Source organism: Aquarana catesbeiana, linkage group LG13 (assembly GCF_042186555.1).
Source record: "Aquarana catesbeiana isolate 2022-GZ linkage group LG13, ASM4218655v1, whole genome shotgun sequence".
Taxonomy (NCBI): Eukaryota; Metazoa; Chordata; class Amphibia; order Anura; family Ranidae; genus Aquarana; species Aquarana catesbeiana.
In genome coordinates this window covers 164,458,866-164,468,332 of record NC_133336.1, presented here as the reverse complement: position 1 = coordinate 164,468,332, position 9,467 = coordinate 164,458,866, and the positions used below count along the sequence as shown (strand labels likewise).

The following is a 9,467-nucleotide window of genomic DNA, read 5'->3' as shown; positions in this document are numbered from 1 at the left end:
AGAACTCCCCCAAAAAAAAGAAGCCTACGGCACCTGGTATTCCCAAGCGGTCTCCCATCCAGGTACTAACCAGGCCCGACCCTGCTTAGCCTCCGAGATCAGACGAGATCGGGCGCTTTCAGGGTGATGTGGCCGTAGGCGATCTCTAACTGCACGCTCAACCCTCTTGACCTTGGCGGCGCCAAGATGGGAAACGAGGAAAAAAACAGGGCAAGTCCAGAACTCCCCCAAAAAAAAGAAGCCTACGGCACCTGGTATTCCCAGGCGGTCTCCCATCCAGGTACTAACCAGGCCCGACCCTGCTTAGCCTCCAAGATCAGACGAGATCGGGCGCTTTCAGGGTGATGTGGCCGTAGGCGATCTCTTACGGCACGCTCAACCCTCTTGACTTTGGCGGCACCAAGATGGGAAACGAGGAAAAAAACAGGGCAAGTCCAGAACTCCAAGAAAAAAAGAAGCCTACGGCACCTGGTATTCCCAGGCGGTCTCCCATCCAGGTACTAACCAGGCCCGACCCTGCTTAGCCTCCGAGATCAGACGAGATCGGGCGCTTTCAGGGTGATGTGGCCGTAGGCGATCTCTAACGGCACGCTCAACCCTCTTGACCTTGGCGGCGCCAAGATGGGAAACGAGGAAAAAAAACAGGGCAAGTCCAGAAATCCAAGAAAAAAAGAAGCCTACGGCACCTGGTATTCCCAGGCGGTCTCCCATCCAGGTACTAACCAGGCCCGATCCTGCTTAGCCTCCGAGATCAGGTGCTTTCAGGGTGATGTGGCCGTAGGCGATCTCTTACGGCACGCTCAACCCTCTTGACCTTGGCGGCGCCAAGATGGGAAACGAGGAAAAAAAACAGGGCAAGTCCAGAACGCCCCCCATAAAAAGAAGCCTACGGCACCTGGTATTCCCAGGCGGTCTCCCATCCAGGTACTAACCAGGCCCGACCCTGCTTAGCCTCCGAGATCAGACGAGATCGGGCGCTTTCAGGGTGATGTGGCCGTAGGCGATCTCTAACGGCACGCTCAACCCTCTTGACCTTGGCGGCGCCAAGATGGGAAACGAGGAAAAAAAACAGGGCAAGTCCATAACTCCCCCAAAAAAAAGAAGCCTACGGCAACTGGTATTCCCAGGCGGTCTCCCATCCAGGGACTAACCAGGCCCGACCCTGCTTAGCCTCGGAGATCAGACGAGATCGGGCGCTTTCAGGGTGATGTGGCCGTAGGCGATCTCTAACGGCACGCTCAACCCTCTTGACCTTGGCGGCGCCAAGATGGGAAACGAGGAAAAAAACAGGGCAAGTCCAGAACTCCCCCAAAAAAAAGAAGCCTACGGCACCTGGTATTCCCAGGCGGTCTCTCATCCAGGTACTAACCAGGCCCGACCCTGCTTAGCCTCCAAGATCAGACGAGATCGGGCGCTTTCAGGGTGATGTGGCCGTAGGCGATCTCTTACGGCACGCTCAACCCTCTTGACTTTGGCGGCACCAAGATGGGAAACGAGGAAAAAAACAGGGCAAGTCCAGAACTCCAAGAAAAAAAGAAGCCTACGGCACCTGGTATTCCCAGGCGGTCTCCCATCCAGGTACTAACCAGGCCCGACCCTGCTTAGCCTCCGAGATCAGACGAGATCAGGCGCTTTCAGGGTGATGTGGCCGTAGGCGATCTCTAACGGCACGCTCAACCCTCTTGACCTTGGCGGCGCCAAGATGGGAAACGAGGAAAAAAAACAGGGCAAGTCCAGAAATCCAAGAAAAAAAGAAGCCTACGGCACCTGGTATTCCCAGGCGGTCTCCCATCCAGGTACTAACCAGGCCCGACCCTGCTTAGCCTCCGAGATCAGATGAGATCGGGCGCTTTCAGGATGATGTGGCCGTAGGCGATCTCTTACGGCACGCTCAACCCTCTTGACTTTGGCGGCACCAAGATGGGAAACGAGGAAAAAAACAGGGCAAGTCCAGAACTCCAAGAAAAAAAGAAGCCTACGGCACCTGGTATTCCCAGGCGGTCTCCCATCCAGGTACTAACCAGGCCCGACCCTGCTTAGCCTCCGAGATCAGACGAGATCGGGCGCTTTCAGGGTGATGTGGCCGTAGGCGATCTCTAACGGCACGCTCAACCCTCTTGACCTTGGCGGCGCCAAGATGGGAAACGAGGAAAAAAAACAGGGCAAGTCCAGAAATCCAAGAAAAAAAGAAGCCTACGGCACCTGGTATTCCCAGGCGGTCTCCCATCCAGGTACTAACCAGGCCCGACCCTGCTTAGCCTCCGAGATCAGACGAGATCGGGCGCTTTCAGGGTGATGTGGCCGTAGGCGATCTCTAACGGCACGCTCAACCCTCTTGACCTTGGCGGCGCCAAGATGGGAAACGAGGAAAAAAAACAGGGCAAGTCCAGAACGCCCCCCAAAAAAAGAAGCCTACGGCACCTGGTATTCCCAGGCGGTCTCCCATCCAGGTACTAACCAGGCCCGACCCTGCTTAGCCTCCGAGATCAGACGAGATCGGGCGCTTTCAGGGTGATGTGGCCGTAGGCGATCTCTAACGGCACGCTCAACCCTCTTGACCTTGGCGGCGCCAAGATGGGAAACGAGGAAAAAAAACAGGGCAAGTCCAGAACTCCCCCAAAAAAAAGAAGCCTACGGCACCTGGTATTCCCAGGCGGTCTCCCATCCAGGTACTAACCAGGCCCGACCCTGCTTAGCCTCCGAGATCAGACGAGATCGGGCGCTTTCAGGGTGATGTGGCCGTAGGCGATCTCTAACGGCACGCTCAACCCTCTTGACCTTGGCGGCGCCAAGCTGGGAAACGAGGAAAAAAACAGGGCAAGTCCAGAACTCCCCCCAAAAAAAGAAGCCTACGGCACCTGGTATTCCCAGGCGGTCTCCCATCCAGGTACTAACCAGGCCCGACCCTGCTTAGCCTCCAAGATCAGACGAGATCGGGCGCTTTCAGGGTGATGTGGCCGTAGGCGATCTCTTACGGCACGCTCAACCCTCTTGACTTTGGCGGCACCAAGATGGGAAACGAGGAAAAAAACAGGGCAAGTCCAGAACTCCAAGAAAAAAAGAAGCCTACGGCACCTGGTATTCCCAGGCGGTCTCCCATCCAGGTACTAACCAGGCCCGACCCTGCTTAGCCTCCGAGATCAGACGAGATCGGGCGCTTTCAGGGTGATGTGGCCGTAGGCGATCTCTAACGGCACGCTCAACCCTCTTGACCTTGGCGGCGCCAAGATGGGAAACGAGGAAAAAAAACAGGGCAAGTCCAGAAATCCAAGAAAAAAAGAAGCCTACGGCACCTGGTATTCCCAGGCGGTCTCCCATCCAGGTACTAACCAGGCCCGACCTTGCTTAGCCTCCGAGATCAGACGAGATCGGGCGCTTTCAGGGTGATGTGGCCGTAGGCGATCTCTTACAGCACGCTCAACCCTCTTGACTTTGGCGGCACCAAGATGGGAAACGAGGAAAAAAACAGGGCAAGTCCAGAACTCCAAGAAAAAAAGAAGCCTACGGCACCTGGTATTCCCAGGCGGTCTCCCATCCAGGTACTAACCAGGCCCGACCCTGCTTAGCCTCCGAGATCAGACGAGATCGGGCGCTTTCAGGGTGATGTGGCCGTAGGCGATCTCTAACGGCACGCTCAACCCTCTTGACCTTGGCGGCGCCAAGATGGGAAACGAGGAAAAAAAACAGGGCAAGTCCAGAAATCCAAGAAAAAAAGAAGCCTACGGCACCTGGTATTCCCAGGCGGTCTCCCATCCAGGTACTAACCAGGCCCGACCCTGCTTAGCCTCCGAGATCAGACGAGATCGGGCGCTTTCAGGGTGATGTGGCCGTAGGCGATCTCTAACGGCACGCTCAACCCTCTTGACCTTGGCGGCGCCAAGATGGGAAACGAGGAAAAAAAACAGGGCAAGTCCAGAACGCCCCCCAAAAAAAGAAGCCTACGGCACCTGGTATTCCCAGGCGGTCTCCCATCCAGGTACTAACCAGGCCCGACCCTGCTTAGCCTCCGAGATCAGACGAGATCGGGCGCTTTCAGGGTGATGTGGCCGTAGGCGATCTCTAACGGCACGCTCAACCCTCTTGACCTTGGCGGCGCCAAGATGGGAAACGAGGAAAAAAAACAGGGCAAGTCCAGAACTCCCCCAAAAAAAAGAAGCCTACGGCACCTGGTATTCCCAGGCGGTCTCCCATCCAGGTACTAACCAGGCCCGACCCTGCTTAGCCTCCGAGATCAGACGAGATCTGGCGCTTTCAGGGTGATGTGGCCGTAGGCGATCTCTAACGGCACGCTCAACCCTCTTGACCTTGGCGGCGCCAAGATGGGAAACGAGGAAAAAAACAGGGCAAGTCCAGAACTCCCCCAAAAAAAAGAAGCCTACGGCACCTGGTATTCCCAGGCGGTCTCCCATCCAGGTACTAACCAGGCCCGACCCTGCTTAGCCTCCAAGATCAGACGAGATCGGGCGCTTTCAGGGTGATGTGGCCGTAGGCGATCTCTTACGGCACGCTCAACCCTCTTGACTTTGGCGGCACCAAGATGGGAAACGAGGAAAAAAACAGGGCAAGTCCAGAACTCCAAGAAAAAAAGAAGCCTACGGCACCTGGTATTCCCAGGCGGTCTCCCATCCAGGTACTAACCAGGCCCGACCCTGCTTAGCCTCCGAGATCAGACGAGATCGGGCGCTTTCAGGGTGATGTGGCCGTAGGCGATCTCTAACGGCACGCTCAACCCTCTTGACCTTGGCGGCGCCAAGATGGGAAACGAGGAAAAAAAACAGGGCAAGTCCAGAAATCCAAGAAAAAAAGAAGCCTACGGCACCTGGTATTTCCAGGCGGTCTCCCATCCAGGTACTAACCAGGCCCGACCCTGCTTAGCCTCCGAGATCAGACGAGATCGGGCGCTTTCAGGGTGATGTGGCCGTAGGCGATCTCTTACGGCACGCTCAACCCTCTTGACTTTGGCGGCACCAAGATGGGAAACGAGGAAAAAAACAGGGCAAGTCCAGAACTCCAAGAAAAAAAGAAGCCTACGGCACCTGGTATTCCCAGGCGGTCTCCCATCCAGGTACTAACCAGGCCCGACCCTGCTTAGCCTCCGAGATCAGACGAGATCGGGCGCTTTCAGGGTGATGTGGCCGTAGGCGATCTCTAACGGCACGCTCAACCCTCTTGACCTTGGCGGCGCCAAGATGGGACACGAGGAAAAAAAACAGAAGCCTACGGCACCTGGTATTCCCAGGCGGTCTCCCATCCAGGTACTAAACAGGCCCGACCCTGCTTAGCCTCCGAGATCAGACGAGATCGGGCGCTTTCAGGGTGATGTGGCCGTAGGCGATCTCTTACGGCACGCTCAACCCTCTTGACTTTGGCGGCACCAAGATGGGAAACGAGGAAAAAAACAGGGCAAGTCCAGAACTCCAAGAAAAAAAGAAGCCTACGGCACCTGGTATTCCCAGGCGGTCTCCCATCCAGGTACTAACCAGGCCCGACCCTGCTTAGCCTCCGAGATCAGACGAGATCGGGCGCTTTCAGGGTGATGTGGCCGTAGGCGATCTCTAACGGCACGCTCAACCCTCTTGACCTTGGCGGCGCCAAGATGGGAAACGAGGAAAAAAAACAGGGCAAGTCCAGAAATCCAAGAAAAAAAGAAGCCTACGGCACCTGGTATTCCCAGGCGGTCTCCCATCCAGGTACTAACCAGGCCCGACCCTGCTTAGCCTCCGAGATCAGATGAGATCGGGCGCTTTCAGGGTGATGTGGCTGTAGGCGATCTCTTACGGCACGCTCAACCCTCTTGACCTTGGCGGCGCCAAGATGGGAAACGAGGAAAAAAAACAGGGCAAGTCCAGAACGCCCCCCAAAAAAAGAAGCCTACGGCACCTGGTATTCCCAGGCGGTCTCCCATCCAGGCCCGACCCTGCTTAGCCTCCGAGATCAGACGAGATCGGGCGCTTTCAGGGTGATGTGGCCGTAGGCGATCTCTAACGGCACGCTCAACCCTCTTGACCTTGGCGGCGCCAAGATGGGAAACGAGGAAAAAAAACAGGGCAAGTCCAGAACTCCCCCAAAAAAAAGAAGCCTACGGCACCTGGTATTCCCAGGCGGTCTCCCATCCAGGTACTAACCAGGCCCGACCCTGCTTAGCCACCAAGATCAGACGAGATCGGGCGCTTTTAGGGTGATGTGGCCGTAGGCGATCTCTTACGGCACGCTCAACCCTCTTGACTTTGGCGGCACCAAGATGGGAAACGAGGAAAAAAACAGGGCAAGTCCAGAACTCCAAGAAAAAAAGAAGCCTACGGCACCTGGTATTCCCAGGCGGTCTCCCATCCAGGTACTAAACAGGCCCGACCCTGCTTAGCCTCCGAGATCAGACGAGATCGGGCGCTTTCAGGGTGATGTGGCCGTAGGCGATCTCTTACGGCACGCTCAACCCTCTTGACTTTGGCGGCACCAAGATGGGAAACGAGGAAAAAAACAGGGCAAGTCCAGAACTCCAAGAAAAAAAGAAGCCTACGGCACCTGGTATTCCCAGGCGGTCTCCCATCCAGGTACTAACCAGGCCCGACCCTGCTTAGCCTCCGAGATCAGACGAGATCGGGCGCTTTCAGGGTGATGTGGCCGTAGGCGATCTCTAACGGCACGCTCAACCCTCTTGACCTTGGCGGCGCCAAGATGGGAAACGAGGAAAAAAAACAGGGCAAGTCCAGAAATCCAAGAAAAAAAGAAGCCTACGGCACCTGGTATTCCCAGGCGGTCTCCCATCCAGGTACTAACCAGGCCCGACCCTGCTTAGCCTCCGAGATCAGATGAGATCGGGCGCTTTCAGGGTGATGTGGCTGTAGGCGATCTCTTACGGCACGCTCAACCCTCTTGACCTTGGCGGCGCCAAGATGGGAAACGAGGAAAAAAAACAGGGCAAGTCCAGAACGCCCCCCAAAAAAAGAAGCCTACGGCACCTGGTATTCCCAGGCGGTCTCCCATCCAGGCCCGACCCTGCTTAGCCTCCGAGATCAGACGAGATCGGGCGCTTTCAGGGTGATGTGGCCGTAGGCGATCTCTAACGGCACGCTCAACCCTCTTGACCTTGGCGGCGCCAAGATGGGAAACGAGGAAAAAAAACAGGGCAAGTCCAGAACTCCCCCAAAAAAAAGAAGCCTACGGCACCTGGTATTCCCAGGCGGTCTCCCATCCAGGTACTAACCAGGCCCGACCCTGCTTAGCCTCCGAGATCAGACGAGATCGGGCGCTTTCAGGGTGATGTGGCCGTAGGCGATCTCTAATGGCACGCTCAACCCTCTTGACCTTGGCGGCGCCAAGATGGGAAACGAGGAAAAAAAACAGGGCAAGTCCAGAAATCCAAGAAAAAAAGAAGCCTACGGCACCTGGTATTCCCAGGCGGTCTCCCATCCAGGTACTAACCAGGCCCGACCCTGCTTAGCCTCCGAGATCAGACGAGATCGGGCGCTTTCAGGGTGATGTGGCTGTAGGCGATCTCTTACGGCACGCTCAACCCTCTTGACCTTGGCGGCGCCAAGATGGGAAACGAGGAAAAAAAACAGGGCAAGTCCAGAAATCCAAGAAAAAAAGAAGCCTACGGCACCTGGTATTCCCAGGCGGTCTCCCATCCAGGTACTAACCAGGCCCGACCCTGCTTAGCCTCCGAGATCAGACGAGATCGGGCGCTTTCAGGGTGATGTGGCTGTAGGCGATCTCTTACGGCACGCTCAACCCTCTTGACCTTGGCGGCGCCAAGATGGGAAACGAGGAAAAAAAACAGGGCAAGTCCAGAACGCCCCCCAAAAAAAGAAGCCTACGGCACCTGGTATTCCCAGGCGGTCTCCCATCCAGGTACTAACCAGGCCCGACTCTGCTTAGCCTCCGAGATCAGACGAGATCGGGCGCTTTCAGGGTGATGTGGCCGTAGGCGATCTCTAACGGCACGCTCAACCCTCTTGACCTTGGCGGCGCCAAGATGGGAAACGAGGAAAAAAAACAGGGCAAGTCCAGAACTCCCCCAAAAAAAAGAAGCCTACGGCACCTGGTATTCCCAGGCGGTCTCCCATCCAGGTACTAACCAGGCCCGACCCTGCTTAGCCTCCGAGATCAGACGAGATCGGGCGCTTTCAGGGTGATGTGGCCGTAGGCGATCTCTAACGGCACGCTCAACCCTCTTGACCTTGGCGGCGCCAAGATGGGAAACGAGGAAAAAAACAGGGCAAGTCCAGAACTCCCCCAAAAAAAAGAAGCCTACGGCACCTGGTATTCCCAGGCGGTCTCCCATCCAGGTACTAACCAGGCCCGACCCTGCTTAGCCTCCGAGATCAGACGAGATCGGGCGCTTTCAGGGTGATGTGGCCGTAGGCGATCTCTAACGGCACGCTCAACCCTCTTGACCTTGGCGGCGCCAAGATGGGAAACGAGGAAAAAAAACAGGGCAAGTCCAGAAATCCAAGAAAAAAAGAAGCCTACGGCACCTGGTATTCCCAGGCGGTCTCCCATCCAGGTACTAACCAGGCCCGACCCTGCTTAGCCTCCGAGATCAGACGAGATCGGGCGCTTTCAGGGTGATGTGGCCGTAGGCGATCTCTAACGGCACGCTCAACCCTCTTGACCTTGGCGGCGCCAAGATGGGAAACGAGGAAAAAAAACAGGGCAAGTCCAGAACTCCCCCAAAAAAAAGAAGCCTACGGCACCTGGTATTCCCAGGCGGTCTCCCATCCAGGTACTAACCAGGCCCGACCCTGCTTAGCCTCCGAGATCAGACGAGATCGGGCGCTTTCAGGGTGATGTGGCCGTAGGCGATCTCTAACGGCACGCTCAACCCTCTTGACCTTGGCGGCGCCAAGATGGGAAACGAGGAAAAAAAACAGGGCAAGTCCAGAACTCCCCCAAAAAAAAGAAGCCTACGGCACCTGGTATTCCCAGGCGGTCTCCCATCCAGGTACTAACCAGGCCCGACCCTGCTTAGCCTCCGAGATCAGACGAGATCGGGCGCTTTCAGGGTGATGTGGCCGTAGGCGATCTCTAACGGCACGCTCAACCCTCTTGACCTTGGCGGCGCCAAGATGGGAAACGAGGAAAAAAACAGGGCAAGTCCATAACGCCCCCCAAAAAAAGAAGCCTACGGCACCTGGTATTCCCAGGCGGTCTCCCATCCAGGTACTAACCAGGCCCGACCCTGCTTAGCCTCCGAGATCAGACGAGATCGGGCGCTTTCAGGGTGATGTGGCCGTAGGCGATCTCTAACGGCACGCTCAACCCTCTTGACCTTGGCGGCGCCAAGATGGGAAACGAGGAAAAAAAACAGGGCAAGTCCAGAAATCCAAGAAAAAAAGAAGCCTACGGCACCTGGTATTCCCAGGCGGTCTCCCATCCAGGTACTAACCAGGCCCGACCCTGCTTAGCCTCCGAGATCAGACGAGATCGGGCGCTTTCAGGGTGATGTGGCCGTAGGCGATCTCTAA

General features: G+C 56.4%; 40 non-coding genes and 4 pseudogenes across 40 annotated transcripts; all 44 read right to left on the bottom strand.

Moving 5' to 3' along the window:
• Nucleotides 1-21: 21 nt before the first annotated feature.
• On the bottom strand, nt 22-140 carry LOC141119893 (5S ribosomal RNA). The gene has a single exon (XR_012239226.1). It is a non-coding gene; the product is annotated as a 5S ribosomal RNA (ribosomal RNA).
• A 99-nt stretch (nt 141-239) lies between these two features.
• On the bottom strand, nt 240-358 carry LOC141120219 (5S ribosomal RNA). The gene has a single exon (XR_012239545.1). It is a non-coding gene; the product is annotated as a 5S ribosomal RNA (ribosomal RNA).
• A 98-nt stretch (nt 359-456) lies between these two features.
• LOC141120721 (5S ribosomal RNA) lies at nt 457-575 on the bottom strand. Its single transcript, XR_012239925.1, has one exon. It is a non-coding gene; the product is annotated as a 5S ribosomal RNA (ribosomal RNA).
• Nucleotides 576-674: 99 nt separating this feature from the next.
• LOC141120631 (5S ribosomal RNA) lies at nt 675-783 on the bottom strand (annotated as a pseudogene).
• Nucleotides 784-883: 100 nt separating this feature from the next.
• LOC141120720 (5S ribosomal RNA) lies at nt 884-1,002 on the bottom strand. Its single transcript, XR_012239924.1, has one exon. It is a non-coding gene; the product is annotated as a 5S ribosomal RNA (ribosomal RNA).
• Nucleotides 1,003-1,102: 100 nt separating this feature from the next.
• LOC141120600 (5S ribosomal RNA) lies at nt 1,103-1,221 on the bottom strand (annotated as a pseudogene).
• A 99-nt stretch (nt 1,222-1,320) lies between these two features.
• On the bottom strand, nt 1,321-1,439 carry LOC141120552 (5S ribosomal RNA). The gene has a single exon (XR_012239868.1). It is a non-coding gene; the product is annotated as a 5S ribosomal RNA (ribosomal RNA).
• Nucleotides 1,440-1,537: 98 nt separating this feature from the next.
• LOC141120099 (5S ribosomal RNA) lies at nt 1,538-1,656 on the bottom strand. The gene has a single exon (XR_012239429.1). It is a non-coding gene; the product is annotated as a 5S ribosomal RNA (ribosomal RNA).
• A 99-nt stretch (nt 1,657-1,755) lies between these two features.
• LOC141119903 (5S ribosomal RNA) lies at nt 1,756-1,874 on the bottom strand. The gene has a single exon (XR_012239236.1). It is a non-coding gene; the product is annotated as a 5S ribosomal RNA (ribosomal RNA).
• Nucleotides 1,875-1,972: 98 nt separating this feature from the next.
• LOC141120719 (5S ribosomal RNA) lies at nt 1,973-2,091 on the bottom strand. The gene has a single exon (XR_012239923.1). It is a non-coding gene; the product is annotated as a 5S ribosomal RNA (ribosomal RNA).
• Nucleotides 2,092-2,190: 99 nt separating this feature from the next.
• On the bottom strand, nt 2,191-2,309 carry LOC141120717 (5S ribosomal RNA). The gene has a single exon (XR_012239921.1). It is a non-coding gene; the product is annotated as a 5S ribosomal RNA (ribosomal RNA).
• A 100-nt stretch (nt 2,310-2,409) lies between these two features.
• Nucleotides 2,410-2,528, bottom strand: LOC141120716 (5S ribosomal RNA). The gene has a single exon (XR_012239920.1). It is a non-coding gene; the product is annotated as a 5S ribosomal RNA (ribosomal RNA).
• Nucleotides 2,529-2,628: 100 nt separating this feature from the next.
• On the bottom strand, nt 2,629-2,747 carry LOC141120715 (5S ribosomal RNA). The gene has a single exon (XR_012239919.1). It is a non-coding gene; the product is annotated as a 5S ribosomal RNA (ribosomal RNA).
• A 99-nt stretch (nt 2,748-2,846) lies between these two features.
• LOC141120218 (5S ribosomal RNA) lies at nt 2,847-2,965 on the bottom strand. Its single transcript, XR_012239544.1, has one exon. It is a non-coding gene; the product is annotated as a 5S ribosomal RNA (ribosomal RNA).
• Nucleotides 2,966-3,063: 98 nt separating this feature from the next.
• Nucleotides 3,064-3,182, bottom strand: LOC141120714 (5S ribosomal RNA). Its single transcript, XR_012239918.1, has one exon. It is a non-coding gene; the product is annotated as a 5S ribosomal RNA (ribosomal RNA).
• Nucleotides 3,183-3,281: 99 nt separating this feature from the next.
• LOC141120271 (5S ribosomal RNA) lies at nt 3,282-3,400 on the bottom strand. The gene has a single exon (XR_012239596.1). It is a non-coding gene; the product is annotated as a 5S ribosomal RNA (ribosomal RNA).
• A 98-nt stretch (nt 3,401-3,498) lies between these two features.
• On the bottom strand, nt 3,499-3,617 carry LOC141120713 (5S ribosomal RNA). The gene has a single exon (XR_012239917.1). It is a non-coding gene; the product is annotated as a 5S ribosomal RNA (ribosomal RNA).
• A 99-nt stretch (nt 3,618-3,716) lies between these two features.
• Nucleotides 3,717-3,835, bottom strand: LOC141120712 (5S ribosomal RNA). Its single transcript, XR_012239916.1, has one exon. It is a non-coding gene; the product is annotated as a 5S ribosomal RNA (ribosomal RNA).
• Nucleotides 3,836-3,935: 100 nt separating this feature from the next.
• LOC141120701 (5S ribosomal RNA) lies at nt 3,936-4,054 on the bottom strand. The gene has a single exon (XR_012239915.1). It is a non-coding gene; the product is annotated as a 5S ribosomal RNA (ribosomal RNA).
• Nucleotides 4,055-4,154: 100 nt separating this feature from the next.
• On the bottom strand, nt 4,155-4,273 carry LOC141120355 (5S ribosomal RNA). Its single transcript, XR_012239678.1, has one exon. It is a non-coding gene; the product is annotated as a 5S ribosomal RNA (ribosomal RNA).
• Nucleotides 4,274-4,372: 99 nt separating this feature from the next.
• LOC141120217 (5S ribosomal RNA) lies at nt 4,373-4,491 on the bottom strand. The gene has a single exon (XR_012239543.1). It is a non-coding gene; the product is annotated as a 5S ribosomal RNA (ribosomal RNA).
• A 98-nt stretch (nt 4,492-4,589) lies between these two features.
• Nucleotides 4,590-4,708, bottom strand: LOC141120690 (5S ribosomal RNA). Its single transcript, XR_012239914.1, has one exon. It is a non-coding gene; the product is annotated as a 5S ribosomal RNA (ribosomal RNA).
• Nucleotides 4,709-4,807: 99 nt separating this feature from the next.
• On the bottom strand, nt 4,808-4,926 carry LOC141120300 (5S ribosomal RNA). The gene has a single exon (XR_012239625.1). It is a non-coding gene; the product is annotated as a 5S ribosomal RNA (ribosomal RNA).
• Nucleotides 4,927-5,024: 98 nt separating this feature from the next.
• LOC141120679 (5S ribosomal RNA) lies at nt 5,025-5,143 on the bottom strand. The gene has a single exon (XR_012239913.1). It is a non-coding gene; the product is annotated as a 5S ribosomal RNA (ribosomal RNA).
• A 71-nt stretch (nt 5,144-5,214) lies between these two features.
• LOC141120073 (5S ribosomal RNA) lies at nt 5,215-5,333 on the bottom strand. Its single transcript, XR_012239406.1, has one exon. It is a non-coding gene; the product is annotated as a 5S ribosomal RNA (ribosomal RNA).
• Nucleotides 5,334-5,431: 98 nt separating this feature from the next.
• Nucleotides 5,432-5,550, bottom strand: LOC141120667 (5S ribosomal RNA). The gene has a single exon (XR_012239912.1). It is a non-coding gene; the product is annotated as a 5S ribosomal RNA (ribosomal RNA).
• Nucleotides 5,551-5,649: 99 nt separating this feature from the next.
• On the bottom strand, nt 5,650-5,768 carry LOC141120189 (5S ribosomal RNA). Its single transcript, XR_012239516.1, has one exon. It is a non-coding gene; the product is annotated as a 5S ribosomal RNA (ribosomal RNA).
• A 100-nt stretch (nt 5,769-5,868) lies between these two features.
• Nucleotides 5,869-5,976, bottom strand: LOC141120707 (5S ribosomal RNA; annotated as a pseudogene).
• A 100-nt stretch (nt 5,977-6,076) lies between these two features.
• On the bottom strand, nt 6,077-6,195 carry LOC141120562 (5S ribosomal RNA). The gene has a single exon (XR_012239877.1). It is a non-coding gene; the product is annotated as a 5S ribosomal RNA (ribosomal RNA).
• A 98-nt stretch (nt 6,196-6,293) lies between these two features.
• Nucleotides 6,294-6,412, bottom strand: LOC141120072 (5S ribosomal RNA). Its single transcript, XR_012239405.1, has one exon. It is a non-coding gene; the product is annotated as a 5S ribosomal RNA (ribosomal RNA).
• Nucleotides 6,413-6,510: 98 nt separating this feature from the next.
• Nucleotides 6,511-6,629, bottom strand: LOC141120653 (5S ribosomal RNA). Its single transcript, XR_012239910.1, has one exon. It is a non-coding gene; the product is annotated as a 5S ribosomal RNA (ribosomal RNA).
• A 99-nt stretch (nt 6,630-6,728) lies between these two features.
• Nucleotides 6,729-6,847, bottom strand: LOC141120188 (5S ribosomal RNA). Its single transcript, XR_012239515.1, has one exon. It is a non-coding gene; the product is annotated as a 5S ribosomal RNA (ribosomal RNA).
• A 100-nt stretch (nt 6,848-6,947) lies between these two features.
• LOC141120706 (5S ribosomal RNA) lies at nt 6,948-7,055 on the bottom strand (annotated as a pseudogene).
• Nucleotides 7,056-7,155: 100 nt separating this feature from the next.
• On the bottom strand, nt 7,156-7,274 carry LOC141120642 (5S ribosomal RNA). Its single transcript, XR_012239909.1, has one exon. It is a non-coding gene; the product is annotated as a 5S ribosomal RNA (ribosomal RNA).
• A 99-nt stretch (nt 7,275-7,373) lies between these two features.
• On the bottom strand, nt 7,374-7,492 carry LOC141120387 (5S ribosomal RNA). Its single transcript, XR_012239709.1, has one exon. It is a non-coding gene; the product is annotated as a 5S ribosomal RNA (ribosomal RNA).
• A 99-nt stretch (nt 7,493-7,591) lies between these two features.
• On the bottom strand, nt 7,592-7,710 carry LOC141120386 (5S ribosomal RNA). The gene has a single exon (XR_012239708.1). It is a non-coding gene; the product is annotated as a 5S ribosomal RNA (ribosomal RNA).
• Nucleotides 7,711-7,810: 100 nt separating this feature from the next.
• Nucleotides 7,811-7,929, bottom strand: LOC141120284 (5S ribosomal RNA). The gene has a single exon (XR_012239609.1). It is a non-coding gene; the product is annotated as a 5S ribosomal RNA (ribosomal RNA).
• A 100-nt stretch (nt 7,930-8,029) lies between these two features.
• Nucleotides 8,030-8,148, bottom strand: LOC141120630 (5S ribosomal RNA). The gene has a single exon (XR_012239908.1). It is a non-coding gene; the product is annotated as a 5S ribosomal RNA (ribosomal RNA).
• Nucleotides 8,149-8,247: 99 nt separating this feature from the next.
• On the bottom strand, nt 8,248-8,366 carry LOC141120618 (5S ribosomal RNA). The gene has a single exon (XR_012239907.1). It is a non-coding gene; the product is annotated as a 5S ribosomal RNA (ribosomal RNA).
• Nucleotides 8,367-8,465: 99 nt separating this feature from the next.
• On the bottom strand, nt 8,466-8,584 carry LOC141120606 (5S ribosomal RNA). The gene has a single exon (XR_012239906.1). It is a non-coding gene; the product is annotated as a 5S ribosomal RNA (ribosomal RNA).
• A 100-nt stretch (nt 8,585-8,684) lies between these two features.
• On the bottom strand, nt 8,685-8,803 carry LOC141120595 (5S ribosomal RNA). Its single transcript, XR_012239905.1, has one exon. It is a non-coding gene; the product is annotated as a 5S ribosomal RNA (ribosomal RNA).
• Nucleotides 8,804-8,903: 100 nt separating this feature from the next.
• On the bottom strand, nt 8,904-9,022 carry LOC141120583 (5S ribosomal RNA). The gene has a single exon (XR_012239897.1). It is a non-coding gene; the product is annotated as a 5S ribosomal RNA (ribosomal RNA).
• A 99-nt stretch (nt 9,023-9,121) lies between these two features.
• On the bottom strand, nt 9,122-9,240 carry LOC141120571 (5S ribosomal RNA). The gene has a single exon (XR_012239886.1). It is a non-coding gene; the product is annotated as a 5S ribosomal RNA (ribosomal RNA).
• Nucleotides 9,241-9,339: 99 nt separating this feature from the next.
• Nucleotides 9,340-9,458, bottom strand: LOC141120559 (5S ribosomal RNA). The gene has a single exon (XR_012239875.1). It is a non-coding gene; the product is annotated as a 5S ribosomal RNA (ribosomal RNA).
• Between the last annotated feature and the right edge of the window lie 9 nt (nt 9,459-9,467).